The sequence below is a fragment of the Stenella coeruleoalba genome, assembly GCF_951394435.1.
Source record: "Stenella coeruleoalba genome assembly, chromosome: 3".
Lineage (NCBI taxonomy): Eukaryota > Metazoa > Chordata > Mammalia > Artiodactyla > Delphinidae > Stenella > Stenella coeruleoalba.
The window spans coordinates 49448708-49454707 of NC_137148.1; the positions used below are offsets into that span (position 1 = coordinate 49448708).

At 41.4% G+C, this 6000-nt stretch overlaps 1 protein-coding gene across 2 annotated transcripts in view; it reads left to right on the forward strand.

Annotated features, from left to right (window-relative positions):
- Positions 1-5092, forward strand: part of IPO11 (importin 11) — a 434194-nt gene extending 429102 nt beyond the window's left edge. For both annotated transcript variants that reach the window (XR_013827515.1, XM_079916153.1), the window contains exon 31: positions 4684-5092. The gene's annotated coding sequence lies outside the window, so the exon portion shown is untranslated. The remainder of the gene's footprint in view (positions 1-4683) is intronic.
- Positions 5093-6000: the final 908 nt, after the last annotated feature.

Sequence of the window (6000 nt, forward strand, 5' to 3'; positions counted from 1 at the left end):
CTAATTATCTGTTACATGACTGTCACCACTATCAGACTGTAAGTATCACTAGTGTGGGGAGGAAAATAGCTTTGCAGAAAATGTCTAGAGCAGTGCCTGGCACTCATTTGGACTCCCTAGATGACTGCTTAGTACATCAGTGATTTAACGAAAGGAGAAATGCTTCTGGTTTTTATTCTGCTCCTGGGTCACTGTGTTATATTGCACAGAAAACCTCTCTAGGTCTACTTGTCATGCAGAGAAACAAGAGATTTCATTACAGAATGGCTAAGACGTTTTCCAGTTTGAAAATATTAAAAATAAAATATAAATGTACCAGAACTATTTTAGAGTGTTAAATATATTCTATGGTGATTGAAATTAGTGAAGATAAGGATAACTAAAAAAAAACAAAATGGAAAATAAAAGATGACTTCAAAATATAACTAGGCTTCCAGTTTATGAAAATAAACATTGAGCTACTCTTCTGAGTGTCATATTTCCCAGTTTAATTCAATCTTTCATTTTCTGTGAGAGAAAATCATTTTATCTACCTTGAATTTGTGATGATGAAACAAAGATAAATAGTAAGGATGCAATTTCTCTCCAAAAAATGTCCTTCTAAACAGGAAGGAAAAATGGAGACTGAATGTATCCTCCCACTTGAAAACTGGACAAAATATATGAAGCAGAGGTTTTCAGACATTGTCTATCAGGCAACGCAGGACATTGATCTCTGAGGGTGGTAAACCCGACAGGGAGACCCTGGAGAAATCATAAGGAGAAACCATATCATTTCTCCAGCTTAGTGCCTGGAGCGAGTTCCAGGCTGCAGTGTAGGGAGGAGGAAACCAGCGATCTCAGTGACCTTCATGATTTGAAGAGTTGGAGTTTGGAGTCTGGGGAGGCCAAAGTGGCTCCAGTTCACTGGGTGAAGAGGGAGCTGGATGGATCTAGAGATCGGTCCTCCTTAGATCTTCATCTGACTACTGCTACATGCGTGTGGGAAACTACCCAAGTCTGGGGAAGGAACCAACAAAAAGGAGCAGAGGGAACATTTCATGGAGCTCATACAGAGCTGGGAATAGTTATGTTCCTACCACCTAAGAGTGGAAAATGTCATAATTCACAGGACATCTGAGAAATAAAAAGAGTATTCAGACGGGTATTGCCTCAGTGGTGGGACAAATGTAGACCTAAACAAGAGCTACTGAATTCTACCTAACAAATCTTAACAGCAAGCCTCCAAAAAAAATCAAACTCTTTCCAAATGATATGACTGCATCCCAGAATAAGGCTTGAAAATATGAGAATATAAAAATATCCAGCACTCAACATAGAAAAATTCACTGTGTCTGGCATCCAATAAATCTTACCACGCATACAGAAAAACAGGAAAATATGATCCATATAAGGAGAAAAAGCAGATAATAGAAACATGCCCATATGTGACACAGATGATAGAATGAATAACAAAGATGTTGAAATGATTGCTATAAATGTATTTCATATTTTCAAGAATGAGGAAATATTGTATATGTTAAGTAGACATATAGGAGATAAAAGAACCATATAAAATCTCTAGAGATGAAAAGTGGAATGTGTAAGATGAAAAATATGATGGATAGGATAAACAACAGATTGGATATTGAAGAAGGTAAAGATTAGTGAACTTGAAAATTATCAATGGAAGCTATCCAATATGAAACACAGAAAAAACAAAAAGACCTGAAATAAATGAATAGAGCATCAATGAGTCATGGGACTACTTAAAGTAGCCTAATATATGTGCAGGTGGAACCCCTGAGAGGGGAGAGAGTGGTGTTTGATAAGGAGATTACTGTGAATATGAATCATCGACCTAAACAGCCACCTCTACAGAATCTCAGTGCTCTTTCTTCCAGACAAGGGAAGAATGACCTTCTGACCACCCTCATCTTCCCCCAGAATTGTTCAAAAATCATCGGGGCTACTACTTACACCAAAGACTCAGGGTGCGAGAGCCCAGGAGGCAGAGAGGTTTCAAAGGGTGGAGCTGCCACTCCAGTCCAGACTGACCAAGATCCCTCCACCTAGTGCCTCAGAAGTGGGGCTGCTGCAGAGAGCTGTGGCATTGGTGGCCCTGGAAGAGAGCTGTAATGTGGGTAGGACCACTGCAGACAGCTGTCATGGGCAGCATCTTGCCAAGCTGTGGGGATGACAGTGCCATTCCAGTGGGTCTGGAAGGGAGAGTATCAAGTCAAAGAGAATTATTCTCCAGCCTAATGGAATGGTCTAATGGAATTCGCCCTGTTAAGTTTTAGACTTTATGATCTGGCATTCCCTTCTTTCCTGTTTCTCCCTTTTGGGATGGGAACGTTTATCCTATGTCTGTCCCACCACTGTATTTTGGAAGCACATACCTAGTTAGGTTTCAAAGTTTCACAACTGGAGAGGAATTGTACCTTAGGACAAATCAAACCTCGAGTCTTATCTGATTTAGATGATATTTATTTATTTTTAAATTTTTATTTCTTTATTTTTGGCCGCATTGGGTCTTTGCTGCTGTACACAGGCTTTCTCTAGTTGTGGCAAACGGTGGCTACTCTTCGTTGAGGTGCACGGGCTTCTCATTGCAGTGGCTTCTCTTGTTGCGGAGCACGGGCTCTAGGCGCACAGGCTTCAGTAGTTGTGGCACGTGGGCTCAGTAGTTGTGGCTTGTGGTCTCTAGAGTGCAGGCTCAGTAGTTGTGGTGCACGGGCTTAGTTGCTCCATGGCATGTGGGATTTTCCTGGACCAGGGCTCGAACCCGTGTCCCCTGCAGGTGGATTGGCAGGTGGATCCTTAACCACTGCGCCACCAGGGAAGTCCCATAAATATGTTCTTAATCCTGTTTCAGTATTAGAAAAACTATGCTTCAGCATCTGACTGTCAGATGTTATCTTATGTGGGGTGGTGTGGTTTCCCCCAGTATTCTGGATTTATTACCTTCCAGGCCCATAATGGGCTGTACCTCTTGGGCACATTGTGGGTAGGTGGGATCATGTGGTCAATCCTGGTTAGGGTTAGGTGAGAATGAACTGTGCCACTTCTGGGCTGGAACACTGAGCCGATGATGTGAGTTAATTGGATTTTAGGGATGGTGGCTGCTTTATCTGCTTCCTGAGTGATGATGAGTAACGCCTCCGTGCCTAACTGTGGTTGGACATATAGTATGAGTCAGAAATTGACTTTTGTTTATTTTAAGCCACTAAATCTTCCTTCCACAAAAAAAGGGTGTTTGTAGGACCGTTATGTTTCTATAAAATATTTTTTTAATGTGAATATTTTAATAACTAAAAATGGTAGAGAAAATTTATAGCTTTAATTAAATATTTTTAAAAGATGCAGTAGAGTCGTAATACAGAAGACACATTGGCTTTAGGGTCAGACAAGGGTCAAGTCAGTTTTGCCGCCTTAAGTTCAAGGCAGATAGTTCTCTGAGCTCCTCAGATGAAGAGGTTATACCTATGTCTGAATTGCTGTGATTTTTAAGCAAGACCATATATAAATTACCTGGCACAAGAAACAGAGTAACTATCATTTATTTAGTACTTAATGCATACCAGGCACTGGTCTAAACTTTATACCTAGTGCTATGGACTGACTTGCATTCCTTCAAAATTCATATGTTGAAGCCCTAACCTGCAATGTGACTGTATTTGTAGATGGGGTCTTTAGGACCCCATCAGGGTTAGAAGAAGTCATGAAGGTGGGGCCTTCATGATGGGATTAGGAGCTTTATTAGAAGAGGAAGAGAGGTAGATTTTTATCTCCACCATGTGAGAACTTAGTGAAAAGGAGGGTATCTGAAGCCAGGAAGAGGGCTGTCACCAGGAACTAAACCCTACTGGAACCTTGAGCTTGGACTTTCTTGACTCCCGAACTATGAGAAAATAGTTTAAATTGTTTGAATCACCCAGTCTATGGTGTTTTGTTTTAGTGGCTCAAACAGACTAATACACATATTAATTCATTTAATCATCACAATAACTCTCTGAAGTAAGTCCCATTATTATTCACTTTCTACAGATAAAAAAAAAACAAAACTGAGACACAAAGAAGAAAGTGACTTGGCCAGAGTTGCACAGTAATTCCAACCCATGCAGTCAGACTCCAAACCCATGCTCTTAGCCACTGTGCAATGTACGAGAACACAAGTGTAAACTCTCAAAGATAAGCTGTCTGTTAGTGCTGACGAGCTTACTCTCCAGGAGGAGCAATGGCAGCTCAATGAGGGGCCCTCATGTTTCATGTTGTGGCCCCTCAGGGGTACAGGGTATAGTGTAGCTGGTGTAGTCATTTGTTGCTCGCTTATAATTACAAGGTGGGAAACACTAATAGCTGTGTTGTTTCTGAGCCCAGAGGAGAGGCCTCCATTTGGGGGTGTGGGTTTGGGGGACAGATAGACAAAACACTCAATTTGGCCCCTTAACAATGAGAGGGACCTGAAGAGTCCAAACATGAGTTCCTTGTACCCCAATGTGTGTAGCTGCTGAGCACCCTGAAGCAATGGTGCTCATGACCTTGAAGTCAAAGTTCCCAGGGAGGCACATTTCTGTACGGAGGGGACCCAAGCCTCTTGGGTAATTGTGCATCCAGTGGTTCCTCCATTGTGTCTCTAAATGCAAAGTTGGTCTTTGTGTAGACACGATGCTAATGTCATTTTCTCTCCCCTGCATACAGAGGACCAGATGGGTTTGTGGTGACTTCAGGACAAGGCTTCAGTGGGAGATTATACCAATCGCCGACTCATAGGCCTGTGAGCTTGAGTTCTATGTAGGTAAGTCTACAATGTCTTTCGTAAACACTAAATTAAATGCAAACATATTTTTATATTGTCATCACTTTGAAGAGCTTTATCTTTCAAAGGAAAGAATTATCTCTGACTCCTAAACTCAATTCAGGCTTCACTTAAAGAGTCACTCAATCTAATCCTCAGAAATCAGCCACAGGGCTCCCAAATATTTCAGTCTTTTTAATGACGCTCGCTTTAAATTCAAATCCTATTTCTCAATATCTCTTTGAAATAGTTGAGAAGCCCTGTCATTTTTCAATTATTCCTGGGATGTTAAGAGGATTTTGAAGTTATCTATTAATGAACCCTGCTCCCTCTTGTCCCACCCCACAGCAGCTCTCCACTGCAGGGAGGAGAGTGAAAACTTACATGACCCTGGATCTGGGGAAGGAGGATGGACTGAGCAAGGTTGCGGTGCTATTGGAGATTGAAATAAAGGGTGTTTTGGTCACAAGCATGCTACTCACAGTTTAGTTCCCTAAGGACAGACATTTGGTGTTTGAATTTGGAACAAATATAAGAAAATGGTCAAGAGACCCCCATTTACTGAGACTCACAACATACAAGGTGTCGGGCTAGGTGCACTGCAGTGTATCATTAAATCTTTATAATAATCCCATGAGTAAGTGCTATGATTACTCACCATTGAAAGGTGAGTAAATGGAGGCTTAGATAACTTGCTAACTTAGAAGGGGTGAGGTTGCCAAGCTAGTGGCATAGCCAGGATTTGAAACCAAGTATATCTGAGCCCAGCAACTTAGTTTTTAGCCTCATGCAATGCTCTGTTTATTCAACATCGATTATTGAGGGTAATCAAAGAGAGGCGTCAGAAGAAAGCATTTTCTCACTTCTGTACACAAAAGATAACAAGATCCTCAGCTTTCAACAGTGATTCAGCAAACATTTCCTAAGGCCCTGTGGTATGTGGGGTGCTCTCATAGGGGTGGTGTACCAGGGGCATCATGTCATGGACGCGTGCTGGGGCACTGGCATTTTCAGACATGGACTCTAGTAGAACAGAACCTTCTCTCTTCCCACTTATGACAGGATTCAGAATATAAACAAAGAGCTCCCTCATCTTATGGGGACTGAAGTGCTGAGACAGTAATTTAAAGTTCTAAATAGTTTTGCAGAATCTCCTAAAGATTCCCTGAGGATATTTCAAAATTCAATTCAGTTCAGTTAAGTGTTTAGTAAGTGCTGAT